General features: G+C 46.1%; 13 non-coding genes across 13 annotated transcripts; all 13 read left to right on the plus strand.

Moving 5' to 3' along the window:
* The first annotated feature begins 312 nt into the window (after positions 1–312).
* trnay-gua (transfer RNA tyrosine (anticodon GUA)) lies at positions 313–399 on the plus strand. The gene is given in 2 exon segments: positions 313–349; positions 364–399. It is a non-coding gene; the product is annotated as a tRNA-Tyr (tRNA).
* Positions 400–3,702: 3,303 nt separating this feature from the next.
* Positions 3,703–3,789, plus strand: trnay-gua (transfer RNA tyrosine (anticodon GUA)). The gene is given in 2 exon segments: positions 3,703–3,739; positions 3,754–3,789. It is a non-coding gene; the product is annotated as a tRNA-Tyr (tRNA).
* A 591-nt stretch (positions 3,790–4,380) lies between these two features.
* On the plus strand, positions 4,381–4,466 carry trnay-gua (transfer RNA tyrosine (anticodon GUA)). The gene is given in 2 exon segments: positions 4,381–4,417; positions 4,431–4,466. It is a non-coding gene; the product is annotated as a tRNA-Tyr (tRNA).
* A 591-nt stretch (positions 4,467–5,057) lies between these two features.
* Positions 5,058–5,143, plus strand: trnay-gua (transfer RNA tyrosine (anticodon GUA)). The gene is given in 2 exon segments: positions 5,058–5,094; positions 5,108–5,143. It is a non-coding gene; the product is annotated as a tRNA-Tyr (tRNA).
* Positions 5,144–8,433: 3,290 nt separating this feature from the next.
* trnay-gua (transfer RNA tyrosine (anticodon GUA)) lies at positions 8,434–8,520 on the plus strand. The gene is given in 2 exon segments: positions 8,434–8,470; positions 8,485–8,520. It is a non-coding gene; the product is annotated as a tRNA-Tyr (tRNA).
* Positions 8,521–9,111: 591 nt separating this feature from the next.
* On the plus strand, positions 9,112–9,198 carry trnay-gua (transfer RNA tyrosine (anticodon GUA)). The gene is given in 2 exon segments: positions 9,112–9,148; positions 9,163–9,198. It is a non-coding gene; the product is annotated as a tRNA-Tyr (tRNA).
* Positions 9,199–9,789: 591 nt separating this feature from the next.
* trnay-gua (transfer RNA tyrosine (anticodon GUA)) lies at positions 9,790–9,876 on the plus strand. Its single transcript is given in 2 exon segments — positions 9,790–9,826; positions 9,841–9,876. It is a non-coding gene; the product is annotated as a tRNA-Tyr (tRNA).
* Positions 9,877–10,467: 591 nt separating this feature from the next.
* trnay-gua (transfer RNA tyrosine (anticodon GUA)) lies at positions 10,468–10,554 on the plus strand. The gene is given in 2 exon segments: positions 10,468–10,504; positions 10,519–10,554. It is a non-coding gene; the product is annotated as a tRNA-Tyr (tRNA).
* Positions 10,555–11,145: 591 nt separating this feature from the next.
* trnay-gua (transfer RNA tyrosine (anticodon GUA)) lies at positions 11,146–11,232 on the plus strand. The gene is given in 2 exon segments: positions 11,146–11,182; positions 11,197–11,232. It is a non-coding gene; the product is annotated as a tRNA-Tyr (tRNA).
* A 591-nt stretch (positions 11,233–11,823) lies between these two features.
* trnay-gua (transfer RNA tyrosine (anticodon GUA)) lies at positions 11,824–11,910 on the plus strand. Its single transcript is given in 2 exon segments — positions 11,824–11,860; positions 11,875–11,910. It is a non-coding gene; the product is annotated as a tRNA-Tyr (tRNA).
* A 1,264-nt stretch (positions 11,911–13,174) lies between these two features.
* trnay-gua (transfer RNA tyrosine (anticodon GUA)) lies at positions 13,175–13,261 on the plus strand. Its single transcript is given in 2 exon segments — positions 13,175–13,211; positions 13,226–13,261. It is a non-coding gene; the product is annotated as a tRNA-Tyr (tRNA).
* A 591-nt stretch (positions 13,262–13,852) lies between these two features.
* Positions 13,853–13,939, plus strand: trnay-gua (transfer RNA tyrosine (anticodon GUA)). The gene is given in 2 exon segments: positions 13,853–13,889; positions 13,904–13,939. It is a non-coding gene; the product is annotated as a tRNA-Tyr (tRNA).
* Positions 13,940–14,530: 591 nt separating this feature from the next.
* On the plus strand, positions 14,531–14,617 carry trnay-gua (transfer RNA tyrosine (anticodon GUA)). Its single transcript is given in 2 exon segments — positions 14,531–14,567; positions 14,582–14,617. It is a non-coding gene; the product is annotated as a tRNA-Tyr (tRNA).
* Positions 14,618–14,951: the final 334 nt, after the last annotated feature.

The following is a 14,951-nucleotide window of genomic DNA, read 5'->3' on the forward strand; positions in this document are numbered from 1 at the left end:
GCGGCGGTGAGAGCGCAGAATCCTAACCACGAGAACATCGTGGAGAAGGCAAAAGCGATTTCGCAGTGAGGGGGCTAAACAGCATTCTTTACCGTCGGCTCACTTTTTCTCTATCCCCAAACGCAACTACTTGCAATCAAAGGGGATGTAGCTCAGCGGAAGAGAGTGTTGGTTGCTTGAATGAGGACCTAGGTTCAATCTCCAGCATCTCCACGAAACCACCAAACTCAGCAGATTACATTTTTAACGGGAACATATGTGTCTGCAGCACTTCAGACCATCTAGGTGATGGCATTTGTCTAAATTAGACAACCTTCGATAGCTCAGTTGGTAGAGCGCAGGACTGTAGGTGAAAGTGCAGCAATCCTTAGGTCGCTGGTTCAAATCCGGCTCGAAGGATTGTGTATTTTCTTGTGGCTTACGCCAACGTTTTGACAGCAGTGCACTTTGACATGTGCTTGACAAACAAATTAACTTTCCCTGAGTGCCGAAATCTTCAATTGTTGACCTTTGATAGGAATGTTGGTAGAGCAGCAGAGAGTACTTAAAATTGCAACAATCCTTCGGTCTCCAGCTCACACAAGGATAACTTTTTCTGCAGTTGTGCCAAGTTTTTGATTTTTGCCTAGTGTTTCCCCAGAAGCAAATTATTCCCTGACCGGGAACAAACCCCGGGACGCGGCGGTGAGAGCGCAGAATCCTAACCACGAGAACATCGTGGAGAAGGCAAAAGCGATTTCGCAGTGAGGGGGCTAAACAGCATTCTTTACCGTCGGCTCACTTTTTCTCTATCCCCAAACGCAACTACTTGCAATCAAAGGGGATGTAGCTCAGCGGAAGAGAGTGTTGGTTGCTTGAATGAGGACCTGGGTTCAATTTCCAGCATCTCCACGAAACCACCAAACTCAGCAGATTACATTTTTAACGGGAACATATGCGTCTGCAGCACTTCAGACCATCTAGGTGATGGCATTTGTCTAAATTAGACAACCTTCGATAGCTCAGTTGGTAGAGCGGAGGACTGTTGGTGAAAGTGCAGCAGTCCTTAGGTCGCTGGTTCAAATCCGGCTCGAAGGATTGTGTATTTTCTTGTGGCTTACGCCAACGTTTTGACAGCAGTGCACTTTGACATGTGCTTGACAAACAAATTAACTTTCCCTGAGTGCCGAAATCTTCAATTGTTGACCTTTGATAGGAATGTTGGTAGAGCAGCAGAGAGTACTTAAAATTGCAACAATCCTTCGGTCTCCAGCTCACACAAGGATAACTTTTTCTGCAGTTGTGCCAAGTTTTTGATTTTTGCCTAGTGTTTCCCCAGAAGCAAATTATTCCCTGACCGGGAACAAACCCCGGGACGCGGCGGTGAGAGCGCAGAATCCTAACCACGAGAACATCGTGGAGAAGGCAAAAGCGATTTCGCAGTGAGGGGGCTAAACAGCATTCTTTACCGTCAGCTCACTTTTTCTCTATCCCCAAACGCAACTACTTGCAATCAAAGGGGATGTAGCTCAGCGGAAGAGAGTGTTGGTTGCTTGAATGAGGACCTGGGTTCAATCTCAAGCATCTCCACGAAACCACCAAACTCAGCAGATTATATTTTTAACGGGAACATATGTGTCTGCAGCACTTCAGACCATCTAGGTGATGGCATTTGTCTAAATTAGACAACCTTCGATAGCTCAGTTGGTAGAGCGGAGGAATGTAGGTGAAAGTGCAGCAATCCTTAGGTTGCTGGTTCAAATCCGGCTCGAAGGATTGTGTATTTTCTTGTGGCTTACGCCAACGTTTTGACAGCAGTGCACTTTGACATGTGCTTGACAAACAAATTAACTTTCCCTGAGTGCCGAAATCTTCAATTGTTGACCTTTGATAGGAATGTTGGTAGAGCAGCAGAGAGTACTTAAAATTGCAACAATCCTTCGGTCTCCAGCTCACACAAGGATAACTTTTTCTGCAGTTGTGCCACGTTTTTGATTTTTGCCTAGTGTTTCCCCAGAAGCAAATGATTCCCTGACCGGGAACAAACCCCGGGACGCGGCGGTGAGAGCGCAGAATCCTAACCACGAGAACATCGTGGAGAAGGCAAAAGCGATTTCGCAGTGAGGGGGCTAAACAGCATTCTTTACCGTCGGCTCACTTTTTCTCTATCCCCAAACGCAACTACTTGCAATCAAAGGGGATGTAGCTAAGCGGAAGAGAGTGTTGGTTGCTTGAATGAGGACCTAGGTTCAATCTCCAGCATCTCCACGAAACCACCAAACTCAGCAGATTACATTTTTAACGGGAACATATGTGTCTGCAGCACTTCAGACCATCTAGGTGATGGCATTTGTCTAAATCCGACATCCTTCCATAGCTCAGTTGGTAGAGCGGAGGACTGTAGGTGAAAGTGCAGCAATCCTTAGGTCGCTGGTTCAAATCCGGCGTGAAGGATTGTGTATTTTCTTGTGGCTTACGCCAACGTTTTGACAGCAGTGCACTTTGACATGTGCTTGACAAACAAATTAACTTTCCCTGAGTGCCGAAATCTTCAATTGTTGACCTTTGATAGGAATGTTGGTAGAGCAGCAGAGAGTACTTAAAATTGCAACAATCCTTCGGTCTCCAGCTCACACAAGGATAACTTTTTCTGCAGTTGTGCCAAGTTTTTGATTTTTGCCTAGTGTTTCCCCAGAAGCAAATTATTCCCTGACCGGGAACAAACCCCGGGACGCGGCAGTGAGAGCGCAGAATCCTAACCACGAGAACATCGTGGAGAAGGCAAAAGCGATTTCGCAGTGAGGGGGCTAAACAGCATTCTTTACCGTCAGCTCACTTTTTCTCTATCCCCAAACGCAACTACTTGCAATCAAAGGGGATGTAGCTCAGCGGAAGAGAGTGTTGGTTGCTTGAATGAGGACCTGGGTTCAATCTCCAGCATCTCCACGAAACCACCAAACTCAGCAGATTATATTTTTAACGGGAACATATGTGTCTGCAGCACTTCAGACCATCTAGGTGATGGCATTTGTCTAAATTAGACAACCTTCGATAGCTCAGTTGGTAGAGCGGAGGAATGTAGGTGAAAGTGCAGCAATCCTTAGGTTGCTGGTTCAAATCCGGCTCGAAGGATTGTGTATTTTCTTGTGGCTTACGCCAACGTTTTGACAGCAGTGCACTTTGACATGTGCTTGACAAACAAATTAACTTTCCCTGAGTGCCGAAATCTTCAATTGTTGACCTTTGATAGGAATGTTGGTAGAGCAGCAGAGAGTACTTAAAATTGCAACAATCCTTCGGTCTCCAGCTCACACAAGGATAACTTTTTCTGCAGTTGTGCCACGTTTTTGATTTTTGCCTAGTGTTTCCCCAGAAGCAAATGATTCCCTGACCGGGAACAAACCCCGGGACGCGGCGGTGAGAGCGCAGAATCCTAACCACGAGAACATCGTGGAGAAGGCAAAAGCGATTTCGCAGTGAGGGGGCTAAACAGCATTCTTTACCGTCGGCTCACTTTTTCTCTATCCCCAAACGCAACTACTTGCAATCAAAGGGGATGTAGCTAAGCGGAAGAGAGTGTTGGTTGCTTGAATGAGGACCTAGGTTCAATCTCCAGCATCTCCACGAAACCACCAAACTCAGCAGATTACATTTTTAACGGGAACATATGTGTCTGCAGCACTTCAGACCATCTAGGTGATGGCATTTGTCTAAATCCGACATCCTTCGATAGCTCAGTTGGTAGAGCGGAGGACTGTAGGTGAAAGTGCAGCAATCCTTAGGTCGCTGGTTCAAATCCGGCGTGAAGGATTGTGTATTTTCTTGTGGCTTACGCCAACGTTTTGACAGCAGTGCACTATGACATGTGCTTGACAAACAAATTAACTTTCCCTGAGTGCCGAAATCTTCAATTGTTGACCTTTGATAGGAATGTTGGTAGAGCAGCAGAGAGTACTTAAAATTGCAACAATCCTTCGGTCTCCAGCTCACACAAGGATAACTTTTTCTGCAGTTGTGCCAAGTTTTTGATTTTTGCCTAGTGTTTCCCCAGAAGCAAATTATTCCCTGACCGGGAACAAACCCCGGGACGCGGCGGTGAGAGCGCAGAATCCTAACCACGAGAACATCGTGGAGAAGGCAAAAGCGATTTCGCAGTGAGGGGGCTAAACAGCATTCTTTACCGTCGGCTCACTTTTTCTCTATCCCCAAACGCAACTACTTGCAATCAAAGGGGATGTAGCTAAGCGGAAGATAGTGTTGGTTGCTTGAATGAGGACCTGGGTTCAATCTCCAGCATCTCCACGAAACCACCAAACTCAGCAGATTACATTTTTAACGGGAACATATGTGTCTGCAGCACTTCAGACCATCTAGGTGATGGCATTTGTCTAAATTAGACAACCTTCGTTAGCTCAGTTGGTAGAGCGGAGGACTGTAGGTGAAAGTGCGCAATCCTTAGGTCGCTGGTTCAAATCCGGCTCGAAGGATTGTGTATTTTCTTGTGGCTTACGCCAACGTTTTGACAGCAGTGCACTTTGACATGTGCTTGACAAACAAATTAACTTTCCCTGAGTGCCGAAATCTTCAATTGTTGACCTTTGATAGGAATGTTGGTAGAGCAGCAGAGAGTACTTAAAATTGCAACAATCCTTCGGTCTCCAGCTCACACAAGGATAACTTTTTCTGCAGTTGTGCCAAGTTTTTGATTTTTGCCTAGTGTTTCCCCAGAAGCAAATTATTCCCTGACCGGGAACAAACCCCGGGACGCGGCGGTGAGAGCGCAGAATCCTAACCACGAGAACATCGTGGAGAAGGCAAAAGCGATTTCGCAGTGAGGGGGCTAAACAGCATTCTTTACCGTCGGCTCACTTTTTCTCTATCCCCAAACGCAACTACTTGCAATCAAAGGGGATGTAGCTAAGCGGAAGATAGTGTTGGTTGCTTGAATGAGGACCTGGGTTCAATCTCCAGCATCTCCACGAAACCACCAAACTCAGCAGATTACATTTTTAACGGGAACATATGTGTCTGCAGCACTTCAGACCATCTAGGTGATGGCATTTGTCTAAATTAGACAACCTTCGATAGCTCAGTTGGTAGAGCGGAGGACTGTAGGTAAAAGTGCGCAATCCTTAGGTCGCTGGTTCAAATCTGGCTCGAAGGATTGTGTATTTTCTTGTGGCTTACGCCAACGTTTTGACAGCAGTGCACTTTGACATGTGCTTGACAAACAAATTAACTTTCCCTGAGTGCCGAAATCTTCAATTGTTGACCTTTGATAGGAATGTTGGTAGAGAAGCAGAGAGTACTTAAAATTGCAACAATCCTTCGGTCTCCAGCTCACACAAGGATAACTTTTTCTGCAGTTGTGCCAAGTTTTTGATTTTTGCCTAGTGTTTCCCCAGAAGCAAATTATTCCCTGACCGGGAACAAACCCCGGGACGCGGCGGTGAGAGCGCAGAATCCTAACCACGAGAACATCGTGGAGAAGGCAAAAGCGATTTCGCAGTGAGGGGGCTAAACAGCATTCTTTACCGTCGGCTCACTTTTTCTCTATCCCCAAACGCAACTACTTGCAATCAAAGGGGATGTAGCTAAGCGGAAGAGAGTGTTGGTTGCTTGAATGAGGACCTAGGTTCAATCTCCAGCATCTCCACGAAACCACCAAACTCAGCAGATTACATTTTTAACGGGAACATATGTGTCTGCAGCACTTCAGACCATCTAGGTGATGGCATTTGTCTAAATTAGACAACCTTCGATAGCTCAGTTGGTAGAGCGGAGGACTGTAGGTGAAAATGCAGCACTCCTTAGGTCGCTGGTTCAAATCCGGATTGCGTATTTTCTTGTGGCTTACGCCAACGTTTTGACAGCAGTGCACTTTGACATGTGCTTGACAAACAAATTAACTTTCCCTGAGTGCCGAAATCTTCAATTGTTGACCTTTGATAGGAATGTTGGTAGAGCAGCAGAGAGTACTTAAAATTGCAACAATCCTTCGGTCTCCAGCTCACACAAGGATAACTTTTTCTGCAGTTGTGCCAAGTTTTTGATTTTTGCCTAGTGTTTCCCCAGAAGCAAATTATTCCCTGACCGGGAACAAACCCCGGGACGCGGCGGTGAGAGCGCAGAATCCTAACCACGAGAACATCGTGGAGAAGGCAAAAGCGATTTCGCAGTGAGGGGGCTAAACAGCATTCTTTACCGTCGGCTCACTTTTTCTCTATCCCCAAACGCAACTACTTGCAATCAAAAGGGATGTAGCTCAACGGAAGAGAGTGTTGGTTGCTTGAATGAGGACCTGGGTTCAATCTCCAGCATCTCCACGAAACCACCAAACTCAGCAGATTACATTTTTAACGGGAACATATGTGTCTGCAGCACTTCAGACCATCTAGGTGATGGCATTTGTCTAAATCTGACAACCTTCGATAGCTCAGTTGGTAGAGCGGAGGACTGTAGGTGAAAGTGCAGCAATCCTTAGGTCGCTGGTTCAAATCCGCCTCGAAGGATTGTGTATTTTCTTGTTGCTTACGCCAACGTTTTGACAGCAGTGCACTTTGACATTTGCTTGACAAACAAATTAACTTTCCCTGAGTGCCGAAATCTTCAATTGTTGACCTTTGATAGGAATGTTGGTAGAGCAGCAGAGAGTACTTAAAATTGCAACAATCCTTCGGTCTCCAGCTCACACAAGGATAACTTTTTCTGCACTTGTGCCAAGTTTTAGATTTTTGCCTAGTGTTTCCCCAGAAGCAAATGATTCCCTGACCGGGAACAAACCCCGGGACGCGGCGGTGAGAGCGCAGAATCCTAACCACGAGAACATCGTGGAGAAGGCAAAAGCGATTTCGCAGTGAGGGGGCTAAACAGCATTCTTTACCGTCGGCTCACTTTTTCTCTATCCCCAAACGCAACTACTTGCAATCAAAGGGGATGTAGCTAAGCGGAAGATAGTGTTGGTTGCTTGAATGAGGACCTGGGTTCAATCTCCAGCATCTCCACGAAACCACCAAACTCAGCAGATTACATTTTTAACGGGAACATATGTGTCTGCAGCACTTCAGACCATCTAGGTGATGGCATTTGTCTAAATTAGACAACCTTCGATAGCTGAGTTGGTAGAGCGGAGGACTGTAGGTGAAAGTGCAGCAATCCATAGGTCGCTGGTTCAAATCCGTCTCGAAGGATTGTGTATTTTCTTGTGGTTTACGCCAACGTTTTGACAGCAGTGCACTTTGACATGTGCTTGACAAACAAATTAACTGTCCCTGAGTGCCGAAATCTTCAATTGTTGACCTTTGATAGGAATGTTGGTAGAGCAGCAGAGAGTACTTAAAATTGCAACAATCCTTCGGTCTCCAGCTCACACAAGGATAACTTTTTCTGCACTTGTGCCAAGTTTTTGATTTTTGCCTAGTGTTTCCCCAGAAGCAAATTATTCCCTGACCGGGAACAAACCCCGGGACGCGGCGGTGAGAGCGCAGAATCCTAACCACGAGAACATCGTGGAGAAGGCAAAAGCGATTTCGCAGTGAGGGGGCTAAACAGCATTCTTTACCGTCGGCTCACTTTTTCTCTATCCCCAAACGCAACTACTTGCAATCAAAGGGGATGTAGCTCAGCGGAAGAGAGTGTTGGTTGCTTGAATGAGGACCTGGGTTCAATCTCCAGCATCTCCACGAAACCACCAAACTCAGCAGATTACATTTTTAACGGGAACATATGTGTCTGCAGCACTTCAGACCATCTAGGTGATGGCATTTGTCTAAATTAGACAACCTTCGATAGCTCAGTTGGTAGAGCGGAGGACTGTAGGTGAAAATGCAGCAATCCTTAGGTCACTGGTTCAAATCCGGATTGCGTATTTTCTTGTGGCTTACGCCAACGTTTTGACAGCAGTGCACTTTGACATGTGCTTGTAAAAAAAAAAAATCACTTTCCCTGAGTGCCGAAATCTTCAATTGTTGACCTTTGATAGGAATGTTGGTAGAGCAGCAGAGAGTACTTAAAATTGCAACAATCCTTCGGTCTCCAGCTCACACAAGGATAACTTTTTCTGCAGTTGTGCCAAGTTTTTGATTTTTGCCTAGTGTTTCCCCAGAAGCAAATGATTCCCTGACCGGGAACAAACCCCGGGACGCGGCGGTGAGAGCGCAGAATCCTAACCACGAGAACATCGTGGAGAAGGCAAAAGCGATTTCGCAGTGAGGGGGCTAAACAGCATTCTTTACCGTCGGCTCACTTTTTCTCTATCCCCAAACGCAACTACTTGCAATCAAAGGGGATGTAGCTCAGCGGAAGAGAGTGTTGGTTGCTTGAATGAGGACCTGGGTTCAATCTCCAGCATCTCCACGAAACCACCAAACTCAGCAGATTACATTTTTAACGGGAACATATGTGTCTGCAGCACTTCAGACCATCTAGGTGATGGCATTTGTCTAAATTCGACAACCTTCGATAGCTCAGTTGGTAGAGCGGAGGACTGTAGGTGAAAGTGCAGCAATCCTTAGGTCGCTGGTTCAAATCCGGCTCGAAGGATTGTATATTTTCTTGTGGCTTACGCCAACGTTTTGACAGCAGTGCACTTTGACATGTGCTTGACAAACAAATTAACTTTCCCTGAGTGCCGAAATCTTCAATTGTTGACCTTTGATAGGAATGTTGGTAGAGCAGCAGAGAGTACTTAAAATTGCAACAATCCTTCGGTCTCCAGCTCACACAAGGATAACTTTTTCTGCAGTTGTGCCAAGTTTTTGATTTTTGCCTAGTGTTTCCCCAGAAGCAAATTATTCCCTGACCGGGAACAAACCCCGGGACGCGGCGGTGAGAGCCCAGAATCCTAACCACGAGAACATCGTGGAGAAGGTAAAAGCGATTTCGCAGTGAGGGGGCTAAACAGCATTCTTTACCGTCGGCTCACTTTTTCTCTATCCCCAAACGCAACTACTTGCAATCAAAGGGGATGTAGCTCAGCGGAAGAGAGTGTTGGTTGCTTGAATGAGGACCTGGGTTCAATCTCCAGCATCTCCAGGAAACCACCAAACTCAGCAGATTACATTTTTAACGGGAACATATGTGTCTGCAGCACTTCAGACCATCTAGGTGATGGCATTTGTCTAAATTAGACAACCGTCGATAGCTCAGTTGGTAGAGCGGAGGACTGTAGGTGAAAGTGCAGCAATCCTTAGGTCGCTGGTTCAAATCCGGCTCGAAGGATTGTTTATTTTCTTGTGGCTTACGCCAACGTTTTGACAGCAGTGCACTTAGACATGTGCTTGACAAACAAATTAACTTTCCCTGAGTGCCGAAATCTTCAATTGTTGACCTTTGATAGGAATGTTGGTAGAGCAGCAGAGAGTACTTAAAATTGCAACAATCCTTCGGTCTCCAGCTCACACAAGGATAACTTTTTCTGCACTTGTGCCAAGTTTTAGATTTTTGCCTAGTGTTTCCCCAGAAGCAAATTATTCCCTGACCGGGAACAAACCCCGGGACGCGGCGGTGAGAGCGCAGAATCCTAACCACGAGAACATCGTGGAGAAGGCAAAAGCGATTTCGCAGTGAGGGGGCTAAACAGCATTCTTTACCGTCGGCTCACTTTTTCTCTATCCCCAAACGCAACTACTTGCAATCAAAGGGGATGTAGCTCAGCGGAAGAGAGTGTTGGTTGCTTGAATGAGGACCTGGGTTCAATCTCCAGCATCTCCACGAAACCACCAAACTCAGCAGATTACATTTTTAACGGGAACATATGTGTCTGCAGCACTTCAGACCATCTAGGTGATGGCATTTGTCTAAATTCGACAACCTTCGATAGCTCAGTTGGTAGAGCGGAGGACTGTAGGTGAAAGTGCAGCAATCCTTAGGTCGCTGGTTCAAATCCGGCTCGAAGGATTGTATATTTTCTTGTGGCTTACGCCAACGTTTTGACAGCAGTGCACTTTGACATGTGCTTGACAAACAAATTAACTTTCCCTGAGTGCCGAAATCTTCAATTGTTGACCTTTGATAGGAATGTTGGTAGAGCAGCAGAGAGTACTTAAAATTGCAACAATCCTTCGGTCTCCAGCTCACACAAGGATAACTTTTTCTGCAGTTGTGCCAAGTTTTTGATTTTTGCCTAGTGTTTCCCCAGAAGCAAATTATTCCCTGACCGGGAACAAACCCCGGGACGCGGCGGTGAGAGCCCAGAATCCTAACCACGAGAACATCGTGGAGAAGGTAAAAGCGATTTCGCAGTGAGGGGGCTAAACAGCATTCTTTACCGTCGGCTCACTTTTTCTCTATCCCCAAACGCAACTACTTGCAATCAAAGGGGATGTAGCTCAGCGGAAGAGAGTGTTGGTTGCTTGAATGAGGACCTGGGTTCAATCTCCAGCATCTCCAGGAAACCACCAAACTCAGCAGATTACATTTTTAACAGGAACATATGTGTCTGCAGCACTTCAGACCATCTAGGTGATGGCATTTGTCTAAATTAGACAACCTTCGATAGCTCAGTTGGTAGAGCGGAGGACTGTAGGTGAAAGTGCAGCAATCCTTAGGTCGCTGGTTCAAATCCGGCTCGAAGGATTGTTTATTTTCTTGTGGCTTACGCCAACGTTTTGACAGCAGTGCACTTAGACATGTGCTTGACAAACAAATTAACTTTCCCTGAGTGCCGAAATCTTCAATTGTTGACCTTTGATAGGAATGTTGGTAGAGCAGCAGAGAGTACTTAAAATTGCAACAATCCTTCGGTCTCCAGCTCACACAAGGATAACTTTTTCTGCACTTGTGCCAAGTTTTTGATTTTTGCCTAGTGTTTCCCCAGAAGCAAATTATTCCCTGACCGGGAACAAACCCCGGGACGCGGCGGTGAGAGCGCAGAATCCTAACCACGAGAACATCGTGGAGAAGGCAAAAGCGATTTCGCAGTGAGGGGGCTAAACAGCATTCTTTACCATCGGCTCACTTTTTCTCTATCCCCAAACGCAACTACTTGCAATCAAAGGGGATGTAGCTCAGCGGAAGAGAGTGTTGGTTGCTTGAATGAGGACCTGGGTTCAATCTCCAGCATCTCCACGAAACCACCAAACTCAGCAGATTACATTTTTAACGGGAACATATGTGTCTGCAGCACTTCAGACCATCTAGGTGATGGCATTTGTCTAAATTCGACAACCTTCGATAGCTCAGTTGGTAGAGCGGAGGACTGTAGGTGAAAGTGCAGCAATCCTTAGGTCGCTGGTTCAAATCCGGCTCGAAGGACTGTATATTTTCTTGTGGCTTACGCCAACGTTTTGACAGCAGTGCACTTTGACATGTGCTTGACAAACAAATTAACTTTCCCTGAGTGCCGAAATCTTCAATTGTTGACCTTTGATAGGAATGTTGGTAGAGCAGCAGAGAGTACTTAAAATTGCAACAATCCTTCGGTCTCCAGCTCACACAAGGATAACTTTTTCTGCAGTTGTGCCAAGTTTTTGATTTTTGCCTAGTGTTTCCCCAGAAGCAAATTATTCCCTGACCGGGAACAAACCCCGGGACGCGGCGGTGAGAGCCCAGAATCCTAACCACGAGAACATCGTGGAGAAGGTAAAAGCGATTTCGCAGTGAGGGGGCTAAACAGCATTCTTTACCGTCGGCTCACTTTTTCTCTATCCCCAAACGCAACTACTTGCAATCAAAGGGGATGTAGCTCAGCGGAAGAGAGTGTTGGTTGCTTGAATGAGGACCTGGGTTCAATCTCCAGCATCTCCAGGAAACCACCAAACTCAGCAGATTACATTTTTAACGGGAACATATGTGTCTGCAGCACTTCAGACCATCTAGGTGATGGCATTTGTCTAAATTAGACAACCTTCGATAGCTCAGTTGGTAGAGCGGAGGACTGTAGGTGAAAGTGCAGCAATCCTTAGGTCGCTGGTTCAAATCCGGCTCGAAGGATTGTTTATTTTCTTGTGGCTTACGCCAACGTTTTGACAGCAGTGCACTTAGACATGTGCTTGACAAACAAATTAACTTTCCCTGAGTGCCGAAATCTTCAATTGTTGACCTTTGATAGGAATGTTGGTAGAGCAGCAGAGAGTACTTAAAATTGCAACAATCCTTCGGTCTCCAGCTCACACAAGGATAACTTTTTCTGCACTTGTGCCAAGTTTTTGATTTTTGCCTAGTGTTTCCCCAGAAGCAAATTATTCCCTGACCGGGAACAAACCCCGGGACGCGGCGGTGAGAGCGCAGAATCCTAACCACGAGAACATCGTGGAGAAGGCAAAAGCGATTTCGCAGTGAGGGGGCTAAACAGCATTCTTTACCGTCGGCTCACTTTTTCTCTATCCCCAAACGCAACTACTTGCAATCAAAGGGGATGTAGCTCAGCGGAAGAGAGTGTTGGTTGCTTGAATGAGGACCTGGGTTCAATCTCCAGCATCTCCACGAAACCACCAAACTCAGCAGATTACATTTTTAACGGGAACATATGTGTCTGCAGCACTTCAGACCATCTAGGTGATGGCATTTGTCTAAATTAGACAACCTTCGATAGCTCAGTTGGTAGAGCGGAGGACTGTAGGTGAAAATGCAGCAATCCTTAGGTCACTGGTTCAAATCCAGATTGCGTATTTTCTTGTGGCTTACGCCAACGTTTTGACAGCAGTGCACTTTGACATGTGCTTGTAAAAAAAAAAAATCACTTTCCCTGAGTGCCGAAATCTTCAATTGTTGACCTTTGATAGGAATGTTGGTAGAGCAGCAGAGAGTACTTAAAATTGCAACAATCCTTCGGTCTCCAGCTCACACAAGGATAACTTTTTCTGCAGTTGTGCCAAGTTTTTGATTTTTGCCTAGTGTTTCCCCAGAAGCAAATGATTCCCTGACCGGGAACAAACCCCGGGACGCGGCGGTGAGAGCGCAGAATCCTAACCACGAGAACATCGTGGAGAAGGCAAAAGCGATTTCGCAGTGAGGGGGCTAAACAGCATTCTTTACCGTCGGCTCACTTTTTCTCTATCCCCAAACGCAACTACTTGCAATCAAAGGGGATGTAGCTCAGCGGAAGAGAGTGTTGGTTGCTTGAATGAGGACCTGGGTTCAATCTCCAGCATCTCCACGAAACCACCAAACTCAGCAGATTACATTTTTAACGGGAACATATGTGTCTGCAGCACTTCAGACCATCTAGGTGATGGCATTTGTCTAAATTCGACAACCTTCGATAGCTCAGTTGGTAGAGCGGAGGACTGTAGGTGAAAGTGCAGCAATCCTTAGGTCGCTGGTTCAAATCCGGCTCGAAGGATTGTATATTTTCTTGTGGCTTACGCCAACGTTTTGACAGCAGTGCACTTTGACATGTGCTTGACAAACAAATTAACTTTCCCTGAGTGCCGAAATCTTCAATTGTTGACCTTTGATAGGAATGTTGGTAGAGCAGCAGAGAGTACTTAAAATTGCAACAATCCTTCGGTCTCCAGCTCACACAAGGATAACTTTTTCTGCAGTTATGCCAAGTTTTTGATTTTTGCCTAGTGTTTCCCCAGAAGCAAATTATTCCCTGACCGGGAACAAACCCCGGGACGCGGCGGTGAGAGCCCAGAATCCTAACCACGAGAACATCGTGGAGAAGGTAAAAGCGATTTCGCAGTGAGGGGGCTAAACAGCATTCTTTACCGTCGGCTCACTTTTTCTCTATCCCCAAACGCAACTACTTGCAATCAAAGGGGATGTAGCTCAGCGGAAGAGAGTGTTGGTTGCTTGAATGAGGACCTGGGTTCAATCTCCAGCATCTCCAGGAAACCACCAAACTCAGCAGATTACATTTTTAACGGGAACATATGTGTCTGCAGCACTTCAGACCATCTAGGTGATGGCATTTGTCTAAATTAGACAACCTTCGATAGCTCAGTTGGTAGAGCGGAGGACTGTAGGTGAAAGTGCAGCAATCCTTAGGTCGCTGGTTCAAATCCGGCTCGAAGGATTGTTTATTTTCTTGTGGCTTACGCCAACGTTTTGACAGCAGTGCACTTAGACATGTGCTTGACAAACAAATTAACTTTCCCTGAGTGCCGAAATCTTCAATTGTTGACCTTTGATAGGAATGTTGGTAGAGCAGCAGAGAGTACTTAAAATTGCAACAATCCTTCGGTCTCCAGCTCACACAAGGATAACTTTTTCTGCACTTGTGCCAAGTTTTTGATTTTTGCCTAGTGTTTCCCCAGAAGCAAATTATTCCCTGACCGGGAACAAACCCCGGGACGCGGCGGTGAGAGCGCAGAATCCTAACCACGAGAACATCGTGGAGAAGGCAAAAGCGATTTCGCAGTGAGGGGGCTAAACAGCATTCTTTACCGTCGGCTCACTTTTTCTCTATCCCCAAACGCAACTACTTGCAATCAAAGGGGATGTAGCTCAGCGGAAGAGAGTGTTGGTTGCTTGAATGAGGACCTGGGTTCAATCTCCAGCATCTCCACGAAACCACCAAACTCAGCAGATTACATTTTTAACGGGAACATATGTGTCTGCAGCACTTCAGACCATCTAGGTGATGGCATTTGTCTAAATTCGACAACCTTCGATAGCTCAGTTGGTAGAGCGGAGGACTGTAGGTGAAAGTGCAGCAATCCTTAGGTCGCTGGTTCAAATCCGGCTCGAAGGATTGTATATTTTCTTGTGGCTTACGCCAACGTTTTGACAGCAGTGCACTTTGACATGTGCTTGACAAACAAATTAACTTTCCCTGAGTGCCGAAATCTTCAATTGTTGACCTTTGATAGGAATGTTGGTAGAGCAGCAGAGAGTACTTAAAATTGCAACAATCCTTCGGTCTCCAGCTCACACAAGGATAACTTTTTCTGCAGTTGTGCCAAGTTTTTGATTTTTGCCTAGTGTTTCCCCAGAAGCAAATTATTCCCTGACCGGGAACAAACCCCGGGACGCGGCGGTGAGAGCCCAGAATCCTAACCACGAGAACATCGTGGAGAAGGTAAAAG

This window comes from Salmo salar, chromosome 07 (genome assembly GCF_965601325.2).
Source record: "Salmo salar chromosome 07, fSalSal1, whole genome shotgun sequence".
In the NCBI taxonomy this organism is placed as follows: domain Eukaryota; kingdom Metazoa; phylum Chordata; class Actinopteri; order Salmoniformes; family Salmonidae; genus Salmo; species Salmo salar.